The sequence below is a fragment of the Dermacentor variabilis genome, chromosome 7, assembly GCF_050947875.1.
Source record: "Dermacentor variabilis isolate Ectoservices chromosome 7, ASM5094787v1, whole genome shotgun sequence".
NCBI classification, from domain to species: Eukaryota; Metazoa; Arthropoda; class Arachnida; order Ixodida; family Ixodidae; genus Dermacentor; species Dermacentor variabilis.
The window spans coordinates 32,472,166-32,490,262 of NC_134574.1; the positions used below are offsets into that span (position 1 = coordinate 32,472,166).

Consider the following 18,097-nt stretch of genomic DNA (forward strand, 5'->3'; position numbering starts at 1 on the left):
CACTTATAAAACCCTTGTAAAGCCTGTAATTGAATTTGGCAAAATTGTTTGGGATCCTTACACTGCGTCTAACAAATTAAAAATTGAGAAAGTTCAGAAACTTGCTTCCCGTTTTATTTTCAATAAATATCGCCGAACTGATTCACCAACCGCATTATGTAAATTAGCAAACCTTAAATGTTTAGAATACTGCACTAAGGTAGATAGGCTGAAGTTTCTTTACCTTTGAATTCATGGCCACTTGAATTACAACACATCACCTTATTCTACAATACACCCTAATGAGACATCAAGACATCGCCATTCCATGTACTACATTCATGTGCCGCGTTCTTATAACGATTGTTTTAAGTACAGCTTTTTTCCACGTGTTAATAAAGAATGAAACATGCTGCCTGATTCCATTGTAAATATTAACTCCCTTGATGCCTTTCTAAAATGCCTCAAATCTTACGTGGACCGTAGTACACCAATGTAATAGTTGCGCCTCAGCACTTCCATGCATTTTCTTATCTACTGTTTGATTTTTCTTTTGTCTTTTGTGTCGATATCATAGTTGTGAAATGTACCTTGTTTAGAATGTGAATTTATTAGATTTTCCACTCCTATAATAGCCTGAGAATGGCTGACAGTATCAATAAATGAATGAATGAATGAATGAAACACGTTTTGAAACTTCCCAACCTGCCTCCGCGAATACATGCATTTTGTTTATCCTTAATTCATATTATTTTTCATTATCCACATCTGAAAAATAAACTGTTTAATGACGCATCTCAATTGTCTTGGCGTACTAATCGACATGATAAAGTTGAAATCCTTTTTTCCCACACTAACATATCTTCTGGTTCATTCTTGCCAAAGACATCGATGGAATGTGAACACCTGCCCACCTCCATCGTGCCCATTCCAAGTGTCTCTGCCTTTAAATCCGCTATCGTCAATTATTATTGTATTTAATAGCCGCCAACAATCAGAATTCTGTATTCTTTCCCTCCCACTCCCGTCTGCAACGCCTTCAATCACTGAAGGTAATGAAACAAATAAATATATAAGTTTAAAGAAATGTGCCGATCTATACGCGGCAGACCCGCAGATCAGATTTTAGACCGAACACTGACTGTGCTCGCCGCTATCATTCTGCTTGAGTGTTACTCATTTGTCTGGGCACAGGTTCGCCCAACAAAAAGTTCGTTCAGCGATTTGCAGTATCGCTTCTGTGTTGCTCAAAGCCACAACAACGTGATTATATTTCGAAGCAAGAAACCTCTGATATTTCGCCACGCTTTCGTTTAAAACATTTTACAAACCAGATCAGGTGTGTTTGGTTTTTGTGTCGCGCTTATTTGTTGCACTTTTTTCGGACCGACGGCCAGACGCAAAGCTAAATTTTCCATTATAACATTCTAAAGTGCTTTGATCGAAAGTGTGCATTGAGAAATTATTTCATTAAAACATATGCGTTTGTGTACGGAAGAATATCGCTTCTTTGTCTTGCATGCAGTGAGGGAGGCGCAAAACTTCCTGAAGTGCGCGAATCTGCGGGTAATTGTGTCAAACTCTTATAGCCTCTTGATACGAACTCTGTGGGACTTGAAAAAAGCTCTACACCTCATTAGGAAGTGATGTTGGAGCGTATCACATTGACTGCTAATAAAGACGGGGATAGGGGGAGAGAACACAAATACGACACGGGCGGTAACTTTCAACTGGTTTCGTGAAGGCAATCTGTGCCAATATATAGCCAAATAGAACATTCGCCAAATGCAGAAACAAGAACACATATCAACCTAGCGGAGCGAGCGCTCATAAAAAAATCTATCGTCGACTGAAAAAAAAACCTAATTGAAATATCAATAACACAGTCCTGACCTATCGTTTTCATGTGATAGGCCAGCATCAGGTCGCGTGAAGTCTGGCCCTGACCTCTCCCCAGAATCTTTGTCTCTTTGAAAAGGTGTTTACGCGAGCAGGCATTGCAGTGCGCAAACAAGTGCGCCAATTCATCGTTCCTTAAATTTTGTTACTCCGACGTTGGAGAGAAGCAGAAGCTTTCTTTTTGTGCGGTTTTTTTTCTTCTCGGAACTGCATAAATCGTCAACTGTCCATTTAAACTCGGTACTATCGACAAACCGCTTCTAAAGGGCCTGTATAGTCAAAGGAGCTCTTTTTTATTTGGCACACGTGTACAAAGTAATCATTTTACAGTTTTTATGCAAATACTACTGAGCAAGCATCATGAAGCCTGCACACGCTTTCTAAATAGGAGTGAATTTTTGACACCTTTTCCTCATAACCATAGACATAGATCATTGTGTTGAGTGGTAAATTACATCTGAAAAAAGAACAGACCAAACGGACAGGATAGAACCAATGCGCAACGCCACTAGCCCAGTAGTGGACAGGCATAAAGTGTAGGCATTAGCATAATTAACATGGTACTGTTCTTTTGTAATCTATTTCTTCATTTATTGTAATATAATCACAGCGCAATATCTTCATGCTCTGTGTTTTAATATTACTGGTTGTACCTAACGTAAGGCAATATTCTGTGGAACCATGACGCTTCAATCAATGGCACTACTTTTATTACAGTAGTGTTGCAGTCAGTGCACTAAGCAATAAAAAAAATCAGTTATTCAGATAATCTGGCAACAATTGAAATATCATATTTTCGCACAGTTGCTTCTTAAATAAAGTAAATGGTTTGTTTACACTAGTACAATAGAAGAATGTCAAACATATGGACTCATTCAATAAGCAAAATTCAGGTCAAATATTTTTTTTCTTTTCCTGGTTTGGTGTGTTACTTTCCGGGCTTCTTTTGTGGCCTGCTGTGTAACCGTTCCCACGAAGTAAGACCAATCATGGTCACTTTTGTGCAGCGTCTGCACGGAATATTGTCCTGCCGAAATTCTGAATGACTTCATGACATTGCATCGTACAGTCCTGTTTTATTTACATTCAAGTGTTACATCCGGCGTGGTTAGTTTTCGTGTTTCAAATTCAGGCAACCCTTGCGCCCATTCTTCTGTTTTCTAACTGCTCAACGTTGCAAGGTCATGTGCACAAAGCTTTCTGGGACAGCAGCTCATAAAATACCATTGCCAAGGAATGGGTAGCGATAGTCAGTCAAAGTCAAAATTTCCTGTCTCTGCGTATTTCTACACGTTCGAACTGTGATGACTACGAGCTGGCGGAGGGCTCTGAACCGTTGAATTTTCCCCGCTGCTGCGATTTCTTATCACGGACAACGCTTCTGAGAGAGCTTTATGTTCAACTCATCAGGCTTCAAAATTTATCCTCCCATTCAGAAACAAATCACTCTGTGTCATGATAAGGCGTCGAACATGCAAACGCGTAAACATCGCAGTCAAGAGAGAGAGAAAGGCAAAAGAAAGACAGGGGTGTTAACCAGAGATTATCACCGGTTGTCTACCCTGTACTGAGGGAGCGACAAAGAGATGCGATACGTGAGAGAGAGAAAAGGATAAAAAATGAGAAATATGAAACATCAGTACAGTAATAAAGGCAGTCTTTGGAGCTGAACAGTACCTTGAAACTTTGTATTTGTTTTTACACAGAGTTGATGACCACATAAACCTTTTTTTAAAAAGACACTGGGCCCTGCTGTTCGCAGCATTATCAGTTGTCCATCACTACAGAGTGCAAAAGGATAAAAAGTTGGGCATGGTTGACAGCTACATATGTTTGGGAAAAGCGCGTTTCATCAAACTATATGTCACGCATATGAAAACAGGTGACTGGTTCTTGCTCACAAAACACTGGCCATTTGAATTCTAGCAAAAAGACTTCTTTTTTTCAATATGTTCCTTACTCTATTTTCTTAAAAGCTTCCATAGTAAGTGACAAACCCTGCTTCCTCACTTATTGAGCAAGCTCTCAACCCGTAAGCACAACGAGAAATGGTAAGAAGAAACGAATTTTCCTACGTGTTGCTTCGTCCATCTTAAGCGAAACATAGATAAAACTATTTTTTGCTGATCATTTTCACGGAGAGACTGGTGCCTGGAGCAAGCGCTGGCTAGTCGTCTACCCTGACGTGATAATTGTGGTCGAAATTATGGACAGCACTCTATCGACGGTTAGGAAAATTGCAGTGACATCATTAGAAAATGTCACGTGCTTAGAATGTTCATGATCACAAAATATAATTGTTGTTGAGCAGGTGCAAATGAGATCTCACTTGAAGGCCTCATTCCATCACAACTCCAACACAAACATTAAAACGCAAGAAAACGAAGAAGGGAGAACATGAAGAACAATATCAAGTATATTACAATTTTTATTGGAAAGGTATCGATTCAAATGTAGCTTGAAAATATCAAACCACGAAGATAGTTTAGTGTGCAGTGCATCTTTTTCGTGGGGTTGTGTGTGCAGTGCAATCTTTTCCTAGAAATTAAGCAGTATTATTATTGTTTGTTTTGAACACATATACAGAATTATTAGGAAAGAGAAAGAAATATAGCTTTACGAAAAATAACAAAATATAAAGTAGTGTCACAGTCTGCCCATCGGGCTTCTTATGCAATCAGCAGGCAACAACGTGGTACATTTAATGTGTGATAGTCTAGACACAAACTATTTCGAATAAAGATAAATGCTTACGCTCTCCGAAGTACGGAAACTTGACGATAAAGCAAGTATCGTAATCGGTGTAACGGATTTCTGCCGTTTCAGCGTGATCGGGATCTGGAACAGAAATTTTCGGGAATTACAAAAATGAGCACCCAGATCCGCACGATCACATTTATGTGCCTATTATGTGCGTGTAGAGGCCGCAAAGCGACCAAGGGAATGTTTATGGGCGTCGCGTAGCCTGTTGTGTAATCTTGGCATCTTAGCATTGACCATTCTTTCCTCAAGTAATGCTTTGAAAAGCTTTATCTCCAATACGCACTAACATTATTGTTCGATTCATTCTTACATTATTGCGAAAGGCTTGTCGCATTTTTCAAGTGAAAAATTGTGGAGCAGATAGAAAATGCCTATTTCTGACAATCCTTCTGTAACAGCATTATACGACAATCATAATTAAATTACAGCATTTATTGCCCTGATGCAAAACTACGGGGGCTGCAGAATGATTTACACAACGTACGCATATTTAAACGGACACTGACACTAGAAGAAAATATTAAGTGGAGGTAGATGGAAGAATTAGACATCCGTAAACATATTCGCAGTTCCACCCGAAAGGCGAAGCACCGATTGCGACAGGAAATAAGTAGATAGCTCTACAAAGTAAGGATGGTAGTATTATGCAGTATAAACTAGCTAACGTTCACTTACTAACTAAATTAGCAATCATAGAATATGTAAGCATTACTCAACGAGGACGTAGAAAGAAACCGACACACAGAGACAGCGATGTCTTTGTCTGCTTCTTTCTACCTCCTTGTTAAGGCGCGCTTACACATTCTATCATGGATTCAAACCAACTAGCCCGTCCACGTGTTTCAAATAAATTACCCAGCATGCACTGTGTCACGCGCGTACCGCTAATCGTGAACACACCTCCCTCGATGAGCGTGGAAACTCGCTGTGAAAATTCGGGAGTGAGGAATCGCGGAAGCAGGTGAGTCGGCCTTCGTGCCTGTCTCGCTTAATGCATGAACGAAACGTCGAAAGCTCAGCGCATACCAAGCTACTGGCCCTACGCGCACTTTTCAAACATTGCAGAATGCTTGGAAGATGATGCCCGCGCGGGCGCGTACTTTCGCTACGCCGCGGATCGTTTTCAAGACACACGAGTGCGAGCAACGCGTCCCCACGGCGCCCGCCAAAGGCGTCGGCCACTCACGTGGTCAACGCTGTAGTAGACGCTGCGCTTGTCTCCACTCTGTATGGAGCGGCGGGCGAGGATGACAACGAGGCACCCTAGAGCCACCGCAGAAGAACGCCCCACCTCCTTCGCCTCAACGCACGACCTCGCGTGCCACAGGAGAGGGCAAACAACCCGGCCGCGGTCCTCGCTCGTGCACGCGAGATTGAACCGCGTTCGCCCGCTCGCCCTCACACGCTTTCACTATTGCGGAAGCTCACGGAAACGGTGACCGCAGAAACGCACTTTGAGTGTCTATATAATTGCTATCGCATTAAAACCGATTCGCCAGTCAAACTCCTCAGATACTTTGAGCAGTGGAGGAGGAGGAGGGGTACTTATCTTTGATTAACATTGCGGACGGTCCGTTTAGACGCCTCCAATTGCCTGAAGCTGTACAAGTGAAATGGAGAGAGAGGCTGCGGGCACCTGTATCCTTCTCACTGTTACTCCGCCCAGCCAATGAGCACTTATGCAGCAGGCGAAATTGAAAGTCCACTAGCTGAACTCTTACAGAATGCACCACCTCCCCCTGGCCCCCTCGGAGCTTTTGTAACCTAGAAAATGATGAAAATAGAAAGTGAAATTGGCACCACCTGCTTTGCACTATGTTACCTGTGATGTGGCATCAGCAGTAGCTGACATTAGCATTAGCTGAGCCACACGGAAAGAGCTCACCGGGACATTTGTTCAAAATAAGTGGCAACAGCTGGACCTTGCTTGCAATTCTCCACGCAGGTAAGGGATATGTTGGCCTACAAGAAAGGTTTATAGGAATCTAAACCTAGGTTGATAAAACCTAAAGGTGTTCTAAAATTTTCCACTCAAGTTCTCCACTGAGCCTTCCGCGATTGGTCAAAACCTTTTTGGGCCACCCCTACTTCGCCCGTTTGTCATGCGACGTCTCGAAAGCCGCCATGGCTCAACATCAGATTTTACGTGTACACACTGATTATGAATCATTAGACCAAACAAAAGAAATATAATTATTTCTGTTTCACGCGTTTTCAAATTTCGCCCTCTCCTATCGGTCAAAATTTTTCCAGCTGCGTCGACTTCGCCTGTGCATCATGCGACGTCACGAAACCGCGAAAGCTCGCCGCTTCAAAATGACGTGTTCGCGTTAGAAGTGCATCAATATTCCGAACTAAACTGAATTCCTTGCTTAATAGGCGGATTTCGTTCTGAACATCCCCGTTCTGGAAGGTACAGAAATTGGCTGCCCGCCGATCGCTCATGCACTTGCTAGTCACACCTGCCGGAGAGCATGGGTTTATGTCCCTATGACTTTTGCACGGCCGTATAACACTATCGATCCTTTTCAATAAATTTACGATGTCAATCTGCCAATTATTCTCTGCTGAGGATCCGTTTTAGCGACATCATTAACCTTCCGTTGCACGCCACCGCTATTTTCCACCAGCCACATCAAGCTAAGCAAGGGGAAGCGGACCAATTGCAGACGCTAGCACCATCCTCTTATTCCGGTTAACTATTTTTACTGGGCTAGCTCTGTTCCATCGAAATCCTCTCCACTTGAGCGTGCTCCTTGCTTTCTGTCAGCCACTTGGGAAAAACCGCTCAATGTAAACAAGGTTACTCGTTTCGAAAGCAAACAAAGGTGACCTCCTCTAAACAAGAAGAGCATTTGATTGGGCTGGTCAGACAACGCTGCGGGTCAACACCCGATGCGCTCGCCGGCGGTTGCGTAAGTTGGACGTCAGGAGATTGAAATAAAAAAAAACTTGGAAAAGTTTTGTTTATGGGGCCCCATAATCTGTTCATCCCGCTTGATGCATTATTCTCTTTTAGTGTTTAACGTGAGCCTAAACATTGTGTACAAACACTTTTTTTCAAAATGTCGCCCTCATTTGAAGCATTGGCGCTGTGGCTAGGAATTGAACCCGTGACCTTGCGGACAGTAGCGAATCGCCATAACCAGCGAACCATCGGCTAGGATTATACATGAAATAGTCTTCGAAACCGTTAAAGATTGGGGCTACGCAATGTCCAAATGTTGTTACTTCCTGGGGATGTCGGAACTGAGCATTGTGTTTCTCGGTAATGCATGGCGGTCGGTAAGAGACTGCTGCCGCTTCGTCTAACCTGAGTGATGCTAGCTCTTCGCACGAAGAAAGAGCTTTCCTTGTGGGTGCACTCTTGGATAAGTAGAGACCTGAAATGTGTTAGATGGTTTCGGTACTACCCGACATAGCAATGTTAAAGGTTATGGTCGAGAAGACAGGCGGTTAACTGAGGAGTCCGATTTTTAATAATTATGTCACGCGATGCCAAGTAAAACAAAGAGGAAATTATTTGTGCTTACCAAGTCAGTAAAAGGAATTAAAAAGTAATGCAAATGGAAGTGGATGAAAAAACAACTTGCCGCAGGTGGGGAACAATCCCACGACTTCGCATTACGCGTGCGACGCTCTAACCAATTGAGCTACTGCGGCACAGTTTCCCCAATCACTTTCTTGTGTATTTATCTGTTACTACTAGAAGTAACCTTGGGAGTGTTAGCCAGCGCCACCACTCACAAACCTAGGCGGCGAATATGTAACATCCTTTCTGCCGCGGGCGCCACTAGTACGTGATCTTTCTGTATGAAGGCCACTGGTCAATAAACCCGCACATGCTACCTGAGGGCATCAATTTTGCCGCATTCGATACCCTCGTTATGTAATGAACGAGAAGACAGGGGGTCAACCGAGGGGCCCGATATTTGTCAATAATATTAGGAGATGGGGGGCCATCAAAAACACTTATGGAAACATAGGGGAAAATACTTGTACTTACCAAGTTAAGAAATGATAAATTAATGGCTATGAAAGTGGATCATCCACACAGAAATACCCAAGAAAGTGAATGGGAAAACCGTGCCGCGGTAGCTTAGTTGGTTAGAGCAGCGCACGCATAACGCGAAGACGTGGGACCGTTCCCCACCTGCGGCAAGTTGTTTTTTCGGTCACTTTAATTGTCGTTAATTGATAATTTCTTTAATTCACTTGGTAAGTATAAGTCATTTCGGCTATGTTTTCCTTGGTGTCTTCGTTGAGTTTTCGCGATATGGGGCTAAAGGTTGTCATGCTGCACTGCAATACAGACCTATAGGCAATCCGCTAACCAACAGAGTAGTTCTACACTCAACCGCTGCGTCTATGGCGAGCCATATTACGACACATTTCGTTGGTGTCGATACTGCAAGTGACTTCTCCGAAGTAGTGTTGCCCATTAGTAGCGCGAAATATAGGAAACTACTCAAGTGACATTAAAGACTAGTTGGGAAGTTTTATTGAGAGCATTACTATATACATTAGGTTGTTCGCTGTGGATAGGTAGAATTTTACCTGTGTAAGCACAACATCTGCAAAGCAACATTACGCAGCCTATAGTATCGCGAAGACTTCGCAACCAAAGTCGCCGTTTAAAAAAAAAGATACTGTTTGCACGTAACACAAAGGAAGAAAAGGTGTAAACGAAACTCCCGTGAAATATTGGTCGCAGCTTGATGCGAATAATACAGCAGAGGTCAAAGATAAAGTTCAGGCTCGCCTTAGCTCTCGAAAATTTCGACACCTAGAGCAGCTGATATTAAGCACAAGATCACTTAAGACACTGCCTTATCGACAAGGCACCTTTTCTGAGTTCTAATTTTATACGGCCACCGGGTTATTTTTATTAATAACTGCGTTGTACAAGAGGCAATTTTACTAAAGAGAAAGCAAGAGAGAACGGCCCCGAGAGGGTGTTTCTAGCCTGGTATTCTACACATGGGCAAGGGGACATGAGAGATACAGAGAAAGAAAAAGGTAGATGGCAACTCACTATAGCACACTGAGCTACTCCTACAGATCATATAGGATGCTATATTGACTCTACATAGTGTGTCTATTCTGAAGGCGCAGTGCACGCAAGAGTTATATATTCACGCCATAACGCTCTGGTGCAAACACCGTTCGAACAGTGCTGAGACCAAAAACGCAGTGAGACGAGACCAAATCCACGTGGGTTAACCACTACGACGTTGCTTCCCTTAGGGACTTGCAAACTATGCTGCATTTCATGCACGCAGACTCTCACAGCTCCGCAGTCTGTACTTCTATTCTGGATGATACTGCAAATACTACAGTATTAGAGGAAGCGGACAGGTTGTGTGCATCGGACATATCTTTTTCAAAAAATTGCGTGCTCGGCCCCAACAATCTGCTGCTGTGGCCGTAAATCAGTTGTGAAATGTAAAGGAGAAGAAGAAGAGCAAGGAGTGGGGAGGGGAAGAGGAAGAAGTAACAATAAACAAGGTTGGCTACCTTGTCACACTCACGTATCTCAGTTTTATTACAAATTTGGCCCAGTCAAGGAGAGGATTCGAACCTGTGTTGCGCACCACATCCGCTCCGTTTCACCGAGGACCATGTATGAAACCATGTGAAATCGGCGTGGAAGTCTACAGACACGCGAGCGTGGCCAGCCTTTTCCACGGAAGACGGTTTGCTGTTGCGCGTGACTACTTATTTCTTGTTCAAAGTGCTCACGAACGACATTTTGCTAGTAGTGGAACCACGTAACCACATACGACCAGCATGAGTTAATAAGGCTGAATATTTGAAAGCGAGGAAGACATTTTTCATCATATAATGGAATTCGAGCAGAGAAACAGTGAGCACCAGCAATAAATGCTAGAGCTCGTGACGAAAGACGTCCTCCAGCATTCTTGGAGGCAGTCGATGGGAAGTAAAACCGGATGTTCAGGATGGTTTACCAACTGCAGACGCTCAAGCTAGGCTGAGTTTCTATGCGGCCGCATGCGACCAAGATAGTTGGCGACAAGACCTTCACAAGGTTATGAATATGCGCTTCTACCTACGAGGCGCAGCAAAAACCTGGAATGACTTACGACTCACCCAAAGAGCGCACCGGCCCAGGGATGAATGGAGAGTCACTTTTTTGACGTCTTTCTCAGAGAACATGCTCCAGAGCTGGGACAGCGCTATTGCCCTCAAACATATTCCCGGTACTCTGGCAGCGTACTTTTCTGAGAGGAGGAGGCTGCTAATGATGCTAACTCCAAGTTATCAGACTCGTCGCTCGTGCATCTGATTATATTATGATTTCCCAAGAGCATGCAGCACGATGTCCAACTATGAGCGTCGCATAGTGCTGATGATTTGCTTACAAATATGAAATATTTATGCACTCTGCAGGGTCAAGAGAGTGCTTCTAATGACTACAGTACTTCATCCAATGAAGATCACAAAGTTGATCGGGAAGTCACTGACACCAAGTTGCCATCGGGAGGTCATTCTTTCTCATTTCGATGGACCATCTTAATTACCGATTATGCCAAGCTGGTGTACATTTCTGTACAAGCCAATGGGAGGGACGTCAAGGCTGTAGTATAGAGTGGAGCTTCAATAACAGTTGTAAGGAAATGCGAAAGCTAATATGCGTCGGGGGTTATCCAAAGGTCACATCAAGGTTTGTAGTGCCGTTTGAACTTCGGGACAACACTGTAGCGAAACGCAAGGCCTGCAATATGTTGCGAGAGAAGAAACGTTGGTTGAAGAAAAAAATACAAAAGATGCGCGACGCCGGTGTGATGCGCCCATCAACATCTGCCTTTGCTTCTCCGATCAGCATTGCTCCTAAAGGAAATGACACGTTTCGTTTCTGTACTGATTACAGGCAGGTCAACAAAGAGACTCATTTCCTTATCCAATACCAGTTACCGACGAACTCATCAATGAAACCAGGCGCTGGTATATCTTTTCTCAGTTGGACCTGTGCAAAGGCTGCTTACAAGTGACACTGTCGCAGCAGACCAAAAATGGGTTCCGCGTCCGATACACCATTCTACATATAAATATAAGCCACTGCGTTTAGGCTGGAAGAACTCGCCCGCAAGATTTCACAAGGCAATGTTTTAAATTATATATCGTAATTTTTTACAATGTTTATATTGATGACATCATTGTGTATTCTAGGTATGAACAGTAGCACAACGAACACCTGGCGAAGGCCTTACAAGCACCACGGAATGCCAATTTGAAGATAAATAAAAAAGAACGATTTCTTTCAGCCCAAGGTCCTCGTTCTCGGTAGAATGTTCGACGGTGCAACCTAACGTACCAAACAAAAGTCTGTACATCGGATTTCCACACTTGAGAAGCCGCATGACCTTCATTCGCTGTTAGTTTTCCTTGGACTAGCAGGCGACTTCGGGACTTTCATTAAGGATTTTGCAAATATGACAAATTGCCTGACCGAGCTGACAAAGAAACGATGTTTCTTTTATTTCTCCGATGATTAAGATGGAAAGTAGTCTATAAAGAACTAGTGCGCCTCATCTCGTCTGACCCAGTACTAACTCTACCTGACTTCAACCTGCCGTTCGAAATGAACACAGATGCATCACGTTATGGTACAAGGGCAGCGGGACGGTATCAGAGGGACTGCAGTTCACGACGAAATCGACAACTTCGAGTCGTAGGGTACCATTGCTACACCTTTAACACTTCTCAGCTCAACTACTCTACGACGGAGAAAGAGGTCCTTGCTGTCCTCATGGCAGTGCGCTACTTTAGATCGTACATATACGGCAGGTAATTGAAGCTGTTTACGGACCATCAGGCTCTGACCTATCTCCTCAGTCAGTGGGAGCTCATATATACCTCATATCGAGGTAAACAACTTCGTTCTGGCCCGAAAGGGACCACCAGGAACAGACTTAAAAATTCTTAGTGCGTTCTAATTAGTGAGAACGTATGTACAGCAAGGCGTATTCAAGATTGCTGGGTGTATGAACAGTGGACAGTTAGAGATTGCAGTTGTGAGCAGCGCCCTTCCGTTTCACCCGTGGAGGGGAGAGACTTTAAATAGGGGCAAAGTAAGGGAGAAGAAGAGGAAAGGTTGGGAGAAGGAGAGAAGACGTGACAATAAACAATGATGGCTACCTTTTCATACTAACTAATCTAAGTTTCATTACATAAATGATAGCTCGAGAATGCTAATCTCTTTTTTTTATAGCGCAGTTCAACGCGTAGATAGGAGCGTTACACACAAGGGAGTTGACATTGTCTTCGCTGTACTTACGCACAGCGATGGTGATTGATTATGAAAGTCGTAATTAGACATTTAAAAAAAGTAGACTAAAGTAACCTTTAGTTACGAATCCCATTATTGTCACTGCATGTAGCGCCATTAGGAAAGACCACTGTCATTCATTCATGCACCGAAACAGAAACACGCTGCAAATGAGTATATTGCTTCGATGCCTTGCATTTTGCGGTGGCTACGAAGCAGGCTGGAAGTGGGAATCTTTTGTGCACTACAGTCGCACAACGCAGTCAGTTAAGTTAATTGTGAGGATTTACTTGGCTCCTATACTGCTTTGAATTACTTCAGGAGTTTCAACGAATAAGAAATTATATGACTCCCGCCATGGAGCGGCCAATACTCAATCAATCATTTGGATTAAGCAATGAATTTTGTAGGGTAACGTATGAAATCCCCTTTATATTTGTCATTTGTTGTCAGAGCTAAATAAGAAAGCAGCAAGTATGCCACGACGCATAAACTTAAACATGTCACTTGTTTTTAGGCATAAATATTTTACGTAAAAATCAAGGTTCAGTCATACAAATAACTTCCGCCTTCCCTTCTTGAAGGTGACATATTGAGTGGTCCAATTTACATACGACGCACCTCGGTTATTTCATGTGAAAGTGCGATTTAAGCTCTTCTCTCTCTCTATGTTTCTTTCACTCACCCATTCCCGTCCCCACATGTTGGGTAGAAAACTAGACAAAGTCTAGTCTACCTGTCTGCCTTCCTCCCCTACCTCTTTCTTTCCGTCTTGTCATGCGGAGTAGGAATAAATGTGGACGCTGCCTATTGCTGATGTCATTTATCAATGTTCTAATTTAAATATGTTCCCCTCCCTTTTATTCTCTCTTTCTGAGAGTACGTGCTACAGTCGTGGAAAAGGGGCTGCGCAGTAATTCGCATTGGTTTGTGGAACACCTGGGAATAAAAGCAGCTTTGAGCTGCCTGTTCTCAGAATGTGCTATGAAATTAGTTAGAGTACGACTTCATTTCTTACTGGCTGGGCGTCCCCTCGCCCTGCACTACAATGTCACAAAACTGCTGTTGCCACTAACCTATTTCATACGCAACGACTTCGGGTAATTTCGTACGTTGCTAATTTGTAATATTTATCAACAGCGGCTACTGGAACTGCTTTACCAAATTTTAGGGGTGGCTGGTGGTACGCACGTGAAAGAGGGTGGAACAAATAGTTGGAAACAGGTTTACTGATAAGCCAAAATATTGCAGCATCGTACAAATCTAGACGTGTAAAAACAGATCCCCGAGAGTTAGCGTTATGCGAGCATCAACCTACACGACGGTAGCTGTCTTGCGGTGGAGCGCAGCTACAGAAGTACCACCGGTACGCTCATGTCTACAGATCATACTCTTGTTCGAGCATTGCATGCTCCGTTGTTTCAATATGCTCCACGTAGACCTTGCGGCTTGTTTGCTTCGCGTGGAACCAGAAACATGCACATGCTCCTGCCCGCAGCATGTTTATAGTAGGCAGTTGTACATGGTAGATAAATAGTAGTACTTCTCCCGTGTTCAATGCAATAGGCTGCCAAATGGTCGAGAACGAGGGTGCTCTGCAAGTATACGCCAATATTCACTGGCTTCACAGTAGCGGTCTGCCACGTATATATGCTGGTCGGCGCTCCCGTCAGAGCATTACCATGTTGGAGAACAGTACTTGTTGCTTTCTGCAATACCGAATGAGTTGTATTGTCTTGTAAATGAATAATTTCTTGCTATTTGCCGTACGCAAATTTGCTCGTGAATTTGCCATTGTGATATCTGCACAAAGGTTTGTTTTGCATGACTTAATTATGATTGTGTATCTTACGTTACTGATGACAAGAGAGATGTTCACAAGTATAAACAATGGCGCTGAAGCCAACGCTTCGACCAAGAGACATGCCATCGCCAGGGAAGCAAGAGGTAGGTGAACTGATGAAGGCAGGTCTCTTTATGGAAAGGTTGGCTTCAGCAACATCCCTCGTTGTTTCGCAGGTAAATAAGTAACTAAGAGCGTCTGAAGAGCGTAGTGTATTCCCCTTTATTCTTCTGTTGTCCTTTCTGCGTTAGCTTTTTTTGTATTGATGTACTAACCTGCCTTTCAATGTTTATTACGGACACCTATCAGATTCCGCGACTTGACAGAGATACGTGCCTCGTCGTCCGCTATATTGGCCCTTGTAAAATGGGTTCAGACAAGCGCGGCTTATTTTTTCTGCTCATAATAGGCATAGTATAACACTAAAACTAGTGGCTTGCCAAGGCCATCTATGACTGCGGAAACGAGAGCAGGAAATGTGCCAGAAAGAAGCTCCGCTGTGTTTTTCTGCACAGACACATTTACGGCAGTGTCGTTATAGTGTGAATGTTTACGAGCGGTGCAATTTTGCATCTGCGTTAACAGAAAATGTCTAATCTTTCTTCTCTATCAAAGTAAACATTGTTCATTACAAAGTTGCAGTTGCAAAATGCGATCGCCTTTGGCTGCTACTTGCATTACCCTCCCAATATTACGTACTAGAGACGTATATTATCAAACACAAATAATAGGTCACATATGTGAATAATTTCTGCAGCTTCCCATGAAAAGAAGAGATCCTTAACCCATTATTGACTTTCCCGGATTTCACAATAATAATGACTTCCATACTGATGTCTCCTCGACAAGTAACGTACAAGTGGCGCGAAAATAAACGTTACAGGATGACACGTAATATATCAGTAAGTTGAATGCTCACGCTCGTCTTCGGTAAATTCAACGGTGCTTGGAGATGGTCCCCCCTGCCGTGGAAAGCGACGTTCTTCCTAAACAAGAAGAAAAAATGATTCTAACAACGTACAACATTTTTCTTTATTAGGCTGTAGGGTTATAACAGACTCAGCTACAATAGAATTATGTAAAGATATGCATACCCGAAAGGCTAATATGCGCCCTTGGGTCCGGGCGCTCGCACGGAGGGCGAGAGAAAAGAAAAAGCACAAGTAAAGAGGAATTCTGGTGGACGGTCAATTGTCTCTCTCTTTTACAATGGCGCAGCCGCTAAACGACACTTTGTTCGACGATGCACCATCGACGACCGTATTTTGGAGGGGGTGCAACCTCAGGCATGCTGCTTCATCTCCTCCAGCGCTTGCGGCACCACTCGGTCACGGTGCCCGCAGTTCCCCGGCCTCTAATCTGGTAGCCGCCATGCCTGTCATCCCAACTCATCCGGTCATGGATTCCCCCTCCCGCTGCTATGCATAGCACCTTTAACCACCAAAGGTCACCGTACGCACTCTGTTGGACGTGGTTTGCGCTGCCGTGACTCAACCGGCTACTGCATTGTCGGTCGACCCTGTCCATAGCCATTCGACTACGGCTTCTAGCGAAAGGGCTATGGTCCCACAGGCCATAGTAGCGCTGGTCAAGCGCCTCGAAGACCGTCACGGTTTCCGTCACTACAGCCCTTGTGCGTAGCGCAGTTTCTACATCATCTACCCTGGAAGTTCCAGAGTTTCGTGGCTTCCACGACCAGTCCTCGATAAGTGCGCCGCTGAGGAGATAGGCGGAACGGAAGCCTTCCGTGATGGCTGAACACGTACGGGAAATGTTCTACGCGGGCACCATTCGGCTTCTTTCAAGCCTGTCGTGCTTCTTCAGAACAAGAATGATTCTGGAATTTTCTGTCGACTACAGTCAGCTCAATAAGTGTACGACACCAGACACGTACCCACTAACTCAAGTTCATGACGCTATTGATACGGTCCGCCATTCCATGTTCTTCGCTGGATTTACGTGCGGGATACTTGCAGATCAACGTGACGGAAGAATATAGGTGCAAGGCAGCCCTTCGAACTCCTTCAGGCATCTACAAATCTAGCCACATGGTGTTTGCATTGCACACGGCTCCTAGTGCCTTTTAGCTTGCCATAAATTACGTGCTAGGACCGCTGAAGAACCAAGCTTGTGTCATCTATCTGGACGACATCCTGGTTGTTCGCGCAACGGAAAAACAACATCTGCGCAATTGGACGAAATACTACACGAGCTGGGTTTCGGTTGAATTGCGAGAACTACCAGTTTGCCCTTTCCAAGATTTCACATATAGGACATACTAATCGCATTCAGCGGCGCCAGGAGTGCATTGCTGCTGTGGCGAAATATCCCACACGAACTTGCCTGAAAAAAATTCAGCCGTTTATTCCCCACTTCGCATCGAGCACCACTTCTGTGACCTATTTACTTAGAAAGGGATTTTCTCTTTAATAGGGCATCCCAGAAGAAATCTAATTCCGAACTTTAATACAGCAGTTAATGCACTGTCCCGTACTAAGCCACTTCAGTGATGACGGTCTACGTAAGTGCACACCGATACCAGCCAGATGGGCCTCGGAACAGCGATAGTGCAACGTGGCCCTGATGGCATGGAATGTATTGTCCCAAATGCGATCCCAAAAGATTAAGATACTGAGTGCCACTACCACTCCAATGAACAGAAATGTCTTGCAGTGGTATAGAGAGTGAAAGACAAGTTCCGTCGTTATCCATTTTGGCGAAAGCTTATGGTCGTGATCGATAATGATGGATTAACATGTATGTTTTTAATGCAGCACCTGAAACACAAGTTTTTCCTATGGATTACCACGCTTGAATAGAACGATTTTGGGTTGCGCCATCGTGGTTGGGGTCAAAATAACATTGCTGATGCTCTCTCACGGAGCCCCATTAACCGCGTGTGGCAGAGCGAGAACAGTCGCATTTTTTCTCTCAACAAGCCAAACAGGAGTACAAAGACTTAACAGCCATCACTGCTTGAATCGCTACTGCAGGAAAGAATTCAACACCTGTATTACGAAATGACACAGTGTATCGGCATCAATGGCAAAAGGACCACTCAGACGAACATCACTTCCTAGCGATTCTGAATTGCTTTAAATCGAAACTACTGCGGGCCATTAATCACACCCTGGAAGGAGGGCACGTCGGCCAAGAAGCCACGCTCGGCAAAATAAAAGAACGCCTCTGGTGGCCTAAGACGGAAAGCAATGTCCGCTCCTACGTCTTCAGTTGCGAAGTGTGTCAGCAACATAAACAGTTGCCAGGAGGCCAGCTTGGATTACTGACGCCAATTCCGCTGCCAGAATCTATTTTTCGCACAG

General features: G+C 44.0%; 1 non-coding gene across 1 annotated transcript; it reads right to left on the reverse strand.

Moving 5' to 3' along the window:
- Positions 1–8,231: 8,231 nt before the first annotated feature.
- On the reverse strand, positions 8,232–8,304 carry TRNAT-CGU (transfer RNA threonine (anticodon CGU)). The gene has a single exon. It is a non-coding gene; the product is annotated as a tRNA-Thr (tRNA).
- Between the last annotated feature and the right edge of the window lie 9,793 nt (positions 8,305–18,097).